Here is a 14,949-nt window from a genome sequence, read left to right as displayed (position 1 = left end):
TCCTGACGTTTTCACTATACAAAAGTAAGTCACTTGAATGATCTCTGGACTCTCACCAAACCATACGTATACCAAATGGCAGTTTATCACGTATTCCCTTCGTCCACATTTATAAAGTTTCAACACACTGCTTGCACACCTTGTGAGGGGCCCAAGACTTATCTTGATCACCAAGTTTTACTTTAAAATATGCAAAATAGGCTTGCCTGACAAATGCGCTGTTTGTCCTTTGGGAATGGTGAAACTGCCACAGATAAAACAAAAGAAATCAAGGTTGTTTAGGCACTTAACTACAAGAAATAGCAGGGGCAGACGTGATCTGAAGGAAAGGAAATAAGTACATACGTAAATAAAAAAATAAATTCTGCTAACTCCTTGTATACAGACAAGAACTCGGACTACACTATATAGAGTGGCACACAACCTCTCACCACACTGTCTCATGTGTAACTGAATAGCCTAGACAAGTATGAACCTGTCACTCATCTCCAAGGTCGTCCCCCACCCCTCCCCACTCGAGGGAGGTTTGCTCTCAGCCAATGGGAGAGCACTAGTGTTTCCCTCTACCAAGGCTTGATCCAGTCTAGAGTGGACACATTAAGGTAAGTTGTACAGAAAAAACACTTGACGTGATAGAAGAAAACTGCAGTTTTGAAATCAGTATGCCTATTTAAGTCTAAAACAGCTGAAAAATTGAACTCAGCAGGAATTATGTTAAAAATTGTTCCCCTGTGTAATCTGTATTTGCAGCCACTCCCCAGCACTAGCATCACCACCTCAGCGCCACCTCACATCATCAGGCATTAGGTTTTCATAAGGAGCCCACAGCCTAGGGCCACAGCAGGGCTCACGCTGATATGAGATCTAATGCCGCCGCTGATCTGACAGGAGGCGGAGCTCAGGCGGTAATGCGAGCCATGAGGAGCAGCTGTAAATACAGATGCAGCTTTGCTTGATCACCCACCACTCCCCTCCTGCTGTGCGGTCCAGTTCCTAACAGGCCACGGACTGGTACAGGTCCATGGCCTGGGACTTGGGGACTTCTAACCCTAAAGAGTCCCTGCTTTTTCTCTGTGCCTTGCCTCTACAGATTTTTTTTTTTTTTTAATGCTTTTCCTCTACCACCTACACTATCTGCAGTTTTTGTCCAAATCATTTGCATCTTTCAAGTCCCAGGTGAAATGCCACTTCTCCTACAAAGGCTTCCCTAAATGCTTCAGCTGGAACAAACCTTTTTCTGAAGTCCAGTCACATTCTGTTTATCCCTTCGGTTCAAATGAGCAAATATTTACTGAGTTACTACTGTGTACAAATATATTACAGGTCTGGACACAATGGGGCAAACAAAAAGATACAATGTCTATCCTTGTGTATTTTACAGTCTAATATTTATAATTTCTAATTTGTATTTTCTATGCATATTTACTTTCCCTCTAGACTAGACTGACGTGTATCAGTGTTTCAAGGTTTCACTCACTTTTTTTAAAGTGTAGTTTATTGATGTTGTTACAGTAGTTCCAATTTTTTTCCCCTTTGCTCCCCTCTGCCCAGCAACCCCTTCCCTCCAGCAATCCCACCCCCCTTAGTTCATGTCCATGAGTCATGCATTTAAGTTCTTTGGCTTCACTCTTTCCTATATTATTCTTAACTTCCCCGTCTAGTTTGTACCAACCGATTATGCTTCTTAATCCCTGGACCATTTCCCCATTTCTACCCCTTCCCCCTTTCATCTGATAACCCTCCAAATGGTCCCCATACCTATGATTCTACTCCTATTCAGGTTTGCTTAGTTGGATTTTGTTATTTTTTAGATTTAGTTGTTGATAGTTGTGAGTTTGTTGCCATTTTAGTGTTCATAGTTTTGATCTTCTTTTAGTAAGTCCCTTTGACATTTCATATACTACTAGCTTGGTGATGATGAGCTCTTTTAGCTTTACCTTGTCTGGGAAGCACTTCATCTGCCCTTCCATTCTAAATGATAGCTTTGCTGGATAGAGTAATCTTGGTTATAGGTCCTTGCTTTTCATCACATTGAATACTGCTTGCCAGTCCCTTCTTGCCTGCAAAGTGTCCTTTGAGAAATCAGCAGATAAGTCATATAGGCACCCCTTTGTAGGAAACTCTGTCCTTTTCTCTTGCTGCTTTTAGGATTCTCTCTTTATCTTTCACCTTTGGTATTTTAACCATGATGCGTCTTGGTGTGGTTCCCTCTGGGTCCAGCTCTCCGTGGTTCCTGGACTTGTATGTGTATTTCCTTCGCAAAATTTGGGAAGTTTTCCTTTATTACTTTTTCACATAAGTTTTCAATTTGTTGCTCTTCCTCTTCTCGTCCTGGCACCCCTATGATTCGGATGTTGGCACATTTAAAGTTGTCCCAGATGTTCCTAACCCTCTCATTATTTTCAATTCTTGTTTCCTCATTCTGTACTCGTTGACTGTTTTCTTCTTATGTTCCAAATCATTGATTTGAACCCGTTTCCTTCCCTTCACCATTGGTTTTTTGTGGATTTTCCTTCGTTTCATTTAGCATAACTTTTACTTCTTCCCTTATGCGTTTTCCATACTCACGCGTATGTCAAGTTTGTGAGCACTTCATCACCAGTGTTTGGAATTCTGCGTCTGTTAGGTTGGCTATCTCTTCGTCACTTAGTTCTCCCACTGAAACCTTGATCCATTCCCTCTTTTGGGCCATACTTGTGTCTCCTCATCTTGGCAGGCTACTGTGTATGTTTGCCTCTGTGTCTTAGGTAGAGCTGTCGCTCCTGTTACATTGTAAGGGGCGGAGCCTTAGGGATTCATCAGTACAGGGCAACCCGTTTCACCACGTTGTGGCGCTGTATGTGGGGGGGTCTGAGAGGGAACAATGTCGCTTGCTCAGCACTTTCCCCTTTTCCAGGCACTTCTCCCACTTTCGTATGGGACTGGTGCCTCTCTAGCTGTTGCCTTGGCTGTCGTTCCCAGTGGATGGGTCTGCGAACATTTTAGGACCATGGCGGCCCTTTAAATAAGTGAGGTCTGCTGAGAGACTGGCAGTTTCTGACCCCACCCCAACCCTCATTGGTTTGCACAGTCAGAAGCAACGAGGCTTGATTTTCCTCGGTGCTGGGACCTTGAGCTGCCCGGTCTGGTGAGGAGCTCGGAACACTCCCCGGGTATCCCTCCTGACTTTTTAAAATGTGTAATTGTGCTTTCCACTGGCCTGCGACTGCCGCCTCTGCTGCAACTGCTGCCGCCACCACACCACATCCTCTCCACCCCAGCTCCACCCCTTCTACCCGTCTAGATGAGTATTTCTTCTTTATATCTTTGTTTGTTGGACTTCCATGCAGCTTGATTTTCTGGAACTTCTGGTTTCTAGTTTTGAGATAGTTGTATTTCTTCTTAGTTGTGGAGGGAGATGCAGCGTGTCTGTCTATGCCTCCATCTTGGCCAGAAGTCCTCCAGAACGGATCAAGGTTTCACTCACTTTTTATGCCTCTCTTACACACAATACCTGGCAGAATGCATTATATATGCATATGTTATTCAATAGGTATTTGAATAAATTAATAAAAGTATGAAATGTTACTAGATAAATGAACTTCAGGTTCATTACTCACTTCCCAAGCTCAAATAACTGATTAAGTTTGAGAGTCTAACAAATTCTGTGGATTCCATGATTTTAGAAGTTCTTCCTCACTTAATCTCTACTCAAAACAGTTAAGTGCACAAGCTTTGGAATCAGATAGAACTAGGCATGAAGTCCAGCTCTGCTATTTACCAGCTGCATGAACCAGGGTGCGAGAGGTCTGGGGAAAAGCTAGAAGGACCCATTAAGAAAACCTTGTCAAGGAAAATTCAGTGTGATTATCACTCAGATATGTCTCCTGCTCTATTCTCTATTGGTTTTATTAGCTTTTTAATCATCTGTAAGACTCCTAGGGACAAGGATTATGTCTTTTGTTTATAACTGCATCTTTGGCTCCTAGCATGAGTGTCTGGCATGTAGTAAGTATTCAATATATATTAGGTGAATAAATAATGCATCAGGAAAATAAAGCCTCACAGGCTTATAAAAATTAAAGAGGTAACATAAAGCAAAATAAAATAGCTGGACACATCTATTTTTTTTTAAACACCTCTATATTTATAGACATATACTTCCAAGAGAAAAATAGCTGGTGCCTGCCTTTTGACCCAGCAATCCCACTCCTAGGAATATATATGAAGAAACTCAAAACAGTAATTTGGAAGAATATATGCACCCCTATGTTCACAGCAGCATAATTTACAATAGCCAAGATCTGGAAACAGCCCAAGCACCCATCAGTAGATGAGTGGATAAAAAGCTGTGGTACATTTACACAATGGAATACTACTCAACTGTAAAAAAAAAAAAAGGAAATTTTATCTTTTATAACAGCATGGATGGACCTGGAGACTATTATGCTTAGTGAAATAAGCCAGTCAGGGAAAGACAAATACCATATGATCTCACTTATATGTGGAATCTCATGAACAAAATAAACTGACGAACAAAATAGAAAGACTCATAGTTGGAGAGAACAGACTGACAGCTGTCAGGGGGGAGAGGAGAGGGGGAGGGACTGAATGAAAGAAGGTGATGAGATTAGCCAAAGGACATATATGCCCAACCCATAGACAAAGGCAAGTGTGATGATGGCCACGAAGGGGGGTGGGGGAGGGAGACATCTGTAAGTGTCAACAATAAAAATAAACTTAAAAAATGACCTGTAACATTCGTTCTTCCAACCACTTCATTTTCTGAGCATCTTCCACGTGCCATGTACTGTGCTAACTGGAGATAGGAAAAAAAAAAAAAAAAAAAACTTCTGGAAAGCAGAGGCCTACAGCATAGAATGAAGAAACATCTACAGCATGCTTTATCTCTATGTAGAGAAAGAAAAGGTCAAGGAAACCCATGAATGCTTCCTAGAAGAGCTGAATCTAAGGTGGCTTTTCTTAAAATCCCAATATCTTCAAGCAGAACATTTAGAGTTCAAATTCCACACCCTACTACTTTTACTATATCTAGACCAGTGATTCTCAAGTAGGGGAGAGTTTGCCTCTTAGGGACATGTGTCTGTGACTGTCATGACTAAGGTATGCTACTGGAATATATTAAGTAGAGAACAGGGATGTTGCTAAACATCCTATAATGCACAGGACAGGCTCTCACAGCAAATTATCCAGTCCAAATATTAACAGTGCAAAGACTGAGAATCTCTGATCAAGAATGAAAGAAGAATGTGGAAGTACCATGTAAATAAAAACACAAATACATCATTTAGTCAAAGTTTCTCTAATTAGAATAGAAATCACTTAATTAGATGCCTCAACTACAAGTCAATAAAGTACAAATAATAAATCAATTAAATCTCATGATATATACAATTCAAATATTTGTATTAATCAGTCATATCCCTAGCATTGCATATCAAACCCAGAGTGAGGAAAGCATGGCTTGATTAGAATTCCAAATTGAAGAATGTTAAAAAGAAATCGTGGGTTCTTTTACAGCTTTCAGCTTCTAGGATGGAAAATGCTAAGTGATTTCCTTTTGAGTTTAAAATTACATTACACCATTGTACGTTCAGCATCTTTTAGCTGGATACGTTTGTTCCCTATAGGAAGTTTATAACTTGTAAAAGGAGTTTTATGCAGAATACAAATTGGGGGTATTACATGAATATCTCTTGAGGACACTGAGTTGTGCAAATAACATCACTTTATCTGATGTAGCAGCTTCGGATTAGTCTATCTGTTCACCCTAGGGTTGCCTGGAATTATAGATCAGGGACATCACTGTCATACCCCAGCTGCTGCAGAAAGCTACTAGAAGAAAAGGAGATTTATGAGTATTTTGGTTATACTAAGCCAAGAATACAGGAGCTATACAACAGGGAGCCTGGAGACTCTAAATTGTAGGCATTATGCAAAAAGAAAATGCAGACTTGGGTGTCAAGGGAGTCTTCCCAGAGCAATAGGACATCTTTGTAAACTCTCGAAAGAATAAATTTAACAGTTATTAAAGAACACCACCCTGTTGTTGCCAGCACTGAACTTTATATCACAGGAGGAGATACAAGGGATTTTCAGGAAAACATCTGTCATTTAACAGTGATAGTGACCTCAGTGCTGACAAGCTATTTAAATCCCAGTTGAGAAGACTTATTTAACTCTTTGTAGTGGCTGTGTTTGGAGCTCTAACATTAGCAGGGTATTAAACTTTTGTCAGTTGAGGACCTCTGATGCCAAAGGAAGTTACTGGGAATAACTATAATTGCTCTATTAGACAAGACATTTGAGCATTATTTCCCTCCAATGATCAGACTGTGATTTTGTTCATTTTGGCCAAAGTCCTGTGTAAATCTTAGAGAATAATATAATCTACAAAAACAAGTTACAAAGATCAAAAATAAGTTTAAATGAATTTGAAAAAAAAACCTACATTTCTATATTAATATTACATAAGAATTTATCAAGCAAATACTGCATTTTCTCTTTTATTGCTAATTAAATATAAACAGATTAGCCCTGATATTTAGGTAACAATAGGAAAACTAAAATTTGAGCCAACTAAACACTCCAGACATTCCTAGGTGTTCACTTACACTCACTTAATTTTTGTGACAACATGCAAGGAAAGTAACAGGATCATTTTATAGAAAAGAAAAAAGGCTTTTAAATGTTTTCCCCAAGATGAACAAAACTAGAAAATGCTACATCTGGGATAGGGGGTAGGGAAGAAACAGCAAGGAAGCAAGATCTGTCAAATTCTAGCAGTATGCTGCCACAAGGAATTACATTTTTGTTTGTGTCAGACACATGAATATTAAAATTCATCACTTGAAAGAGAAAGCATTAATACTCTAAGTGGATCATGAGCTCCCCTAAGCTCCACTCCTCCATATCCCATTGCTTACTTGATATCACCATTTTACTTTCCTGCAGGCAGTCCTGCAGGCAATACAAACTTAAGATGCTCACAGATTGATTTATCATCTTCACCAACATCGGCTCCTCTTCTGTCTCTCCTGCCTCGAAGAACAGTACCAACATCTACCTAGCTGGGAAGGAATATGGAACTAGAAGGAAATATGCAAAAACTATTAGTAATGCTATCATCTGGATTCTAGCTGTTCTTTATTTCAGTCTTTATATTGTTTTCCAGATTCTTTTTAAATATTTAATTATAAAGATAACACATGATTATATCCTTGTTTAAATAAGACAAAAAGAAAATTTAAGAAGTCACTACTTTCCCAATGCAACTTCCCTCCTCACAAGTAAACATTATTCATGTATCCGTTCAGATTTTTTTATTTAGTATAAATATATAAGGTTGGCAAAAGTAGGTTTGAAGTTGTGAGTACATGAAAGTTTATTCTTGTATTATTAATTATTGTATTATTTATTGGTATGACAACTATAAAGCAAATTTTGCCCGCCCCTGTAGTTATTTCATGCATTTCTATCCAAATTTGGAATTTATAGTCACATATATCATTTTCCTAAGCAAAACTTTAATATGTTCATTGTACTGTAACTTTTTTTTTCTTCTTCACAGTATATCTTGGAGATATTTCCATGTCAAAGCATACAGCTCTTTCATTCTTCCTAATGACTATTCAATGTTATGACTGTACATAATTTAATCATTCCCCTCATGGCTGAATATTTAAGCTGTTTCCAATTTCTCATTATTACAAATAATGCTGTAAAGACCATTCTTATACATGCACCCTGTTTCAGTAATTCTTAGACACACTTCCCCCCACTCTCCAGCCCCATGTTATCTCTGGGCTGAAATTCATCTGAGAATTGATGGCATCTTACCCCCCATGCCAGCTAGGCGGCATTTGTTGTCTAAAAATCTTTTTCGATACCTTCTGGTAATAGTAAAAAAGATTTAGCCTCAATGCATTTTAGATCAGATGACAGAAATTACCTTTGCATTCATGTGTACAAGAGTTTTTCAGGCATTTGTGATTTCATGTAAATGAATGGCTATGTATAGGTGGGATTAAATAGCATGTGCATTTAAAATTTTGCTACTTCCAAATTGCCCTGCAAATAAAACAATTTGTTCAGCCATTAACCATCTGATAAGAGGATCTACTTTCCTTACCAAAAGTGGCTATAATAAATCTTTGAATATTTATTGATGTAATAATTGATATATTGAAGCTCTTTTATTGACTTATCTTTTGTCTCATATACACATACTGCAGACATTTTCTCCGCTTTTGTTACTCTTCTGGCTTTGTCCAGGGTGTCTCTCCTCACTGTGGTAGTTAATATTCCAAACTTGTCAATATTCTTCCTTATGTCTGACTTCTGGGGTGTATGTCTTGCTTAGAAAAACCCTACCTCAAAATTAAGATTTTTCCTACATTTTTTAGTACATTTTAGTTTGAGGTTTTTAACCTTTCTCTTTAATCCACTTGAAATTTATTTCTGTGTATAGACATCTACCCCCCATGTGGCTAATATCTCCAAAATCATTCACAGGCTACTCTTTTACCCATGATTCTAAAGTTTATCTTTATCATATACTACATACATATTATGAGTATGTTCCGTTAGTCTGTTTCATTGATCTATTTCTTTGATACATTATTATAGGTTTGTTTCTAGTAAGAAACATCCAAATTTTCCTTTCTTTTTAACTTTACTTGGTTACTTTGCATATGACTTTCTGAATCAGCTTAAATAGTACCCTAATATTCACTACCCCTTTCCTTTGATAGCTGGCAAATGGCCATATGGAAGAAATACAATTCCCAGCCTTCTTAGCAGGTGTGTTTGTGTGGCTGTTTTAATTTAAGCAATGGGATTAACATAGAAACATAGGTGCAATTTCTAGGACCTGTTCTTAAAGTGAAAATGTGTGACCTTATCTTCTTCCTGTCCACTGACTGGAATAGACAGGATCACTGGAGATCAGAGGTTTTGAAGATGGGAGCATCAATCTCTGTCTGACACCTGGAAGGGCACCACCTCGTTCTACATTACCCACCTGCATTTTTATATGAAAGATACATCAATCTAGTGTAAGCAACTGGTATTTTTAACTTGCTCTCACAGTCAACACTAATGCTAAGTAACAAAATGCCATTGGAACCGTCATTAATTTATAAATTAATTTGAAGGTAATTGATGTCCTGACAAAACTGAGTTTTTACAAACAGGAACACAGAATGTTTTATCTACTTATTCAGGTGTTTTATATTCTTCATAAAAATGTAGGCTTTTTAATTCATGCAGAGCTGTACTTTCCTTCATTCCTAGATAGTATATATTTCAAACTTTTATTGCAAATGAGCATTTAAAATCACCTTTCAAATTGGATGATACTATAGAAAGAAAGCTACAGACTTACACATGTTGAATTGTTTAACAAAACTGCCTCTTATTATTGCTAATAGTTTTTCAAGGGATTCTCTTGGGTGTGCTGTCTCTGCAATCATACTGCCTGAAATCATGACTGTGTTGTTTCTCCCAAATATTTCTATTTCTTTTGGTTAAGCGGTGTTGTATAGCCAAGCAGGTTTGATTATGACTTGAATGTGGACATTTGCTGAAGGTTTTTGGTAGTCATACTTAGCCAAGTAACTATTTGTTGCCTGACAAAATTTAAATCTGGAATGTGTTAAATTTTAGAAAATGTTTTTCCAGTGTCTCTCAAGATTATCCCGGTTTTTTTTTCTTCTGTTATAGTAATAATTTCCAAATGTATTGAATTATATTAAAAGATTATGTTGTGTTCTTTGAATAAACCCTACTTTGTCACAACACATTCATTATTTAATTTGCGAACTTTTTTCAACGATTTACATTTTTTCCAAAGTGAGATTAGTCTGTAGTTACCTTTGATGGGACAATATTTTAGAATAAAGGGTATACTAGTCTCAGCAACCAAATTGTGAGGTGTTTCAGATTTCTGTATAACATGAACAGCTTAAATAAAACAGAAATTCTCTCAAAACTACATAATTTAACACAACCATTACAAAGTTTTTATATAAATGTATTTTTATCAATTTATTACTATCCACTTATTAATTTGTAGTTTATTGCATCATGATAACAGGATGGAGCCTGCATGATTTCTTTGTGGCCTGACTGCATCATGGTCATTTTTCATATTTAAAAAGAAATGCTCTATTAAAGTTTGTGAACTATCATTCAAAACTTATATCCTCGGTTTTGAAACCTTCATCTGATAATTTCTGAGTTATGTTCAAATACTTAGCTATGATTGCAAATGCATCAATTTTTCCTTGTCAACAGTTTTTCATTACAGAATTGGAGGTCGTTGTATAGTTTTGAGTTAATTTCTGTGTCCTCCATATTTCAGAATTGCTAAAATGCCTTTGTGTCCTCACTCTTTAAAATTATAGTTGAACTCCATAGAATTCAAAATTCAAAAGTGTTCCCTCATAACTTAAAAATAACAGTATCTTCTAGCATATAAATGTACCAATGACAAGTCTAAGATCAATGTCACTCTTTTCATCTTATAAGTAAATTGTTTTTCTTTAGACATTTTGAAATTTTTATCTTTATCCTGGGATAACAGAAATTTCATCAGGACTGTACATCTCCTTTTTCATTATTTTTTCTTAGTACTTTGGCCTTTTAATGAGGTCAGTCTTCCATCAGAATAGTTTTTTCCCTATTATTTACTTCCTTTATCTTTTGTGTTCTCATCTTCTGGAACCCATATATACATACATAAACATTCAAAAATATTTACTGAGCACTTACCATGCACCCGACATGTATAGGATTTTAATGATGGATTCTCTGTACATATGACTCCTAATCTGATGAAGTATAATTTTAAATGGATGGTATTTACCTGAAACTTCACTCTGAAATTTTATCATACTTTCTATCTATTTGGCCTCATATTCTTATAAGATTCTGGAAGTATTCCTCAGCTCAAAATTCGAGCTCAATAATTTCATTTTCAGCCATGTTTTATTCAACTATTTGGCCTACAATATTTTTATTTTAGCAACTATTTTTTATTTCCAAGATACTAAAACAATAACCTCTAAAATCACTTTGAAGATAATATGATTTATATATCTGAGGATTATATGTAAAACTAATTGTTATAATTATTACATATAATACTAATTATTCTTCCTCTAAAAGCTCTCTTTCTCTTTCCCTTTTTCCCTACCTTGTTTCCACAGGAACTATTTTGGCTTTTTAAGGTCACCGCCTATCTTTCAAGTGGCTCTTTTTCCTAATGTCTGTTACTTCTTGGTTGTGTCTGTCTATATTGGTAGAGAGAACCTAGAGTCAGGAAACTTTTTCTATAAAGGGCCAGTTAGTACTTCAGGAATACATTAGATACGTCACATATTCTTTTTGTTTTCTACCACCTTTAAAAAAATATAAAATCCATACAAAAACAGGCAGTGGGAAGCTTGCAGATGATAGCCTACTACTAGATTTTTCAACATTACCTGGAGTTTATTTTCTCAGTTTGAGTGAAATTCCCTAGCAGATTTTGATTACAAGGAACAAAGCATTTTAATTGTGTGTGGAAGGAAGGAAGACCAGTCAGTACGAAAAATGGGAACTGGGCAGCCGCAGGGTTTTTTTGTTTGCTTGGTTTTTTTGCCTGTTTTCTAAGTATTAGGAGCTTTTGGCTCCTTGTGGTATCCATAAAACACCTAGGGCATTGCCACACTTCGCTAACCCCTATATATGCTTTGGGAATCTATTGGCAAACAACAAGCTGTGTTATGGCTGTAGCTTGGAGGAATACTATGGACCAACAACTCTGAGCCAGGGAAAGACATAACTATTCAATCCTTTAAAATGTAGATATCACCCTGACCAGGTGGCTCAGTTGGTTAGTGTCATCCTGTTGCCCCATACACCAAAAAGTTGCAGGTTCAATTCCTGGTCAGGGTGTATGCATGTAGGAGGCAACTGATCAATTTTCTCTCTCACATTGATTGATCTCTTTTTCCTCCCACTCCTTCCTGTCTTAAAAAAGAATCAATAAACATATCCTGAAGTGAGGATTTTTTTTAAAAGATGGCTTATCATACTACAGCAACCCACTCATAGCTACCTCTAAAAATGGAAGTAATTCCTTAATTTTCATCTGTTTGGGCGTATGGTTCTCTTTGTTTGACTAAGATCTGGTTCCTTGTTTTATATATTCTAGAAATGCTTCACAGCACCTTTGTTATGAATTTACTTTTATTGTGGTAATTTTTATCATTGTATGTCTTCTATAATTTTAATAGAACTTTAGAAGAATGACTTGAATCCCATATGCCATTTTGATCTAGAACTCACAAGTCATACTTGATATTCACCCAATAACTAAGTTGCTGTGGTTCCCTTCACCAGGGAGGCCATCTCCTGTCACCATCAACACCACCTCACTCTTACCACTAATATACGTTTTAAAATAAACAAAAACCAGAAAAATCAGAAGGGGAAGTAAAATTAGAAAGAGACTAGTATGACTGTTTGCAGAGAGGCCTCAAATAGTAGCAGTGCTGACTGACCTGACCACCGCCAAGAATCTGCCCTCCAGCCTTGCAGGCTCCATGATGATTTGCACAACAAATAGAGATCCAGCTACCAGAGTAGAGACCATAACTCTCAAAGAAAGTAAAATTGTTGATTTATGACATGAACTGTAACTGTCACATGGACTACAACACTCCTGTCAGCATGATGACTCCATTTTCTGTCCATCAGCAGAACTACAATAAATGTCCAACTGTAATCAAAAGTTTTGTCGTTAACCCTGGCTGCTGTAGCTCAGTGGATTGAGCATCAGCCTGCAAGCCAACTGTTGCTGGTTCAATTCCCAGTCAGGGATATGACTAGGTTGCACGCCAGGTCCTCAGTTGGGGGCGCAAGTGAGAGGCAACCATACAGTGATGTTTCTCTCCCTCTCTTTCTCCTTTCCCCTCTCTCTAAAAATAAATAAATAAACAAATAAATAAATAAATTTTTTTTAAAGTTTTGTCATTAATGCTTCTGAATGTACATTCAAAAAATGGTTAAAGTAGTAAATTTCACATACATTTGTACTCAAAATAAAAATTTGGTAGGCAAAGCAAATGTTAAATAATGTAAGCCTGATAATAGTAATATAACCTAATACTATCCACTTCTATTTTAACAATAAACTTGTCAATAAAAACAGAATTCTCAAACATGTTTTAACATGCATTACCAACACTTGCATTTTTTTCTGTATGTCCATGGCTTTTGGTATACAAATTTCTGTAGACATTTTCAGTTATTTCACCTCATTATTTAAAAAGATTAATAGTTTTTTAGATATTATACTACTATAAATTGTTATAAAATAAAAATAAGTATATTTTAAATAGTGATATTATAAAATATAATACCTAGATGTTACAATGTAGTCAGGATAGTCAAACCCTGGCAACTCTAGGAACCACTGTCTTCTGAAGCAAGATCTAAATTCAAACGCTTATGGGGACAGGCAGTTAATATAAATAAGACTGAGATACAAGGTTGGAGAAGGAGCCAAGGAACAAAATACACAGAACCACAGACGTCGCACCAAAAGAATCTGGACGTTATACTTACTGGTATGGAAAGCCAATGAAGTATCATATTTCAAGTAGGGGAATGACACAAGACAGAACTTGTTATATGGTTGAAGTACTATTCCTATTATGACTTCACGATATGTCCGTAAAAATTAAATATTCTAACGGGGAACAGAATAAAAACAAGAACAAGGCCCAGTTTTCTGACTCCCCACGATTTGTTACAGTCATTCCAATGCTTTTGTGAAATATTATAAAGAAACTGCCTCCCTGATCACTAAGGAGCAGAAGCTCCTGTTTTGATATGGAAGTGTGGTAGGCACTAGAAATTTGTTTATGCGCCCTATAAATATTCTCAAAATGTAATCACTGACCACTACCATCAGAACAATCTGCATTGTTCACTTTGGCAACACATATGCTAAAAAAACTGGACTAATACAGAGAAGATTGGCATGGCCCCTGCACAAGGATGACATGCAAATTCGTGAAGCAGTACATAGTTTTACATATGAAAGAATGCTCAACATCACTAGCCATCAGAGATGCAAATTAAAACCACAATGAGATATCACCTCACAGGGTCAGAATGGCCATCATTAACAAATCAACAAACAAGTGCTGGTGACGGATGTGGAGAAAAGGGAACCCTAGTGCAGCCACTATGGAAAGCAGTATGGAATTTCCTCAAAAAACTAAAAATGGAGCTGCCTTTTGATCCAGTGATCCCACTGCCAGGAATATGTCCTAAGAATCCCGAATCACCAATTCAAAAGCACCTATGTACCCCTATGTTCATAGCAGCATTATTTACAATAGCCAAGTGCTGGAAACAGCCTAAGTGCCCATCAGTAAATGAGTGCATCAAAAAACTGTGGTACATTTACACAATGGAATACTATGCAGCAGAAAGAAAGAAGGAACTCCTACCTTTTGCAACAACATAGATGGAACTGGAGAGTATTATGCTTTGTGAAATAAACCAGGCGGTGAAAGAAAAATACCCTATGATCTCATCTAATACAGGAACCTAATGAACAAAACGGACAAATGAGCAAAATAGAACCAGAGGAATGGAAACAAAGAACAGACTGACAGTGACCAGAGGGGAGGGAAGGGGGGTATAAGAGGGGAAAGAAAGGGAAAGGTCTAGTCAAGAACATGTATGAATGACCCACGAACATGGACAACAGGGTCAGGATTGACTAGGGTGGGGGGCAGTAGAGAGCAATGAGGGAAAATTGGGATAATTGTAAAAGAACAATTTTAAAAAGGCAAAAAGGAAAAAAAAACAACCACCTGAGATACTTATTTTTAATACACCATCACCAAAGAATATGATCTAGTAAATCTGAGCTATAGGTGGCCCAAA

At 37.1% G+C, this 14,949-nt stretch overlaps 1 non-coding gene across 1 annotated transcript; it reads left to right on the top strand.

Moving 5' to 3' along the window:
- Nucleotides 1-13,974: 13,974 nt before the first annotated feature.
- On the top strand, nt 13,975-14,084 carry LOC150015247 (U6 spliceosomal RNA). Its single transcript, XR_016510186.1, has one exon. It is a non-coding gene; the product is annotated as a U6 spliceosomal RNA (small nuclear RNA).
- Nucleotides 14,085-14,949: the final 865 nt, after the last annotated feature.

This window comes from Furipterus horrens, unplaced genomic scaffold, assembly GCF_987537825.1.
Source record: "Furipterus horrens unplaced genomic scaffold, mFurHor1.1.pri manual_scaffold_3, whole genome shotgun sequence".
NCBI classification, from domain to species: Eukaryota; Metazoa; Chordata; class Mammalia; order Chiroptera; family Furipteridae; genus Furipterus; species Furipterus horrens.
This window is presented reverse-complemented; position numbering and strand designations above follow the sequence as displayed.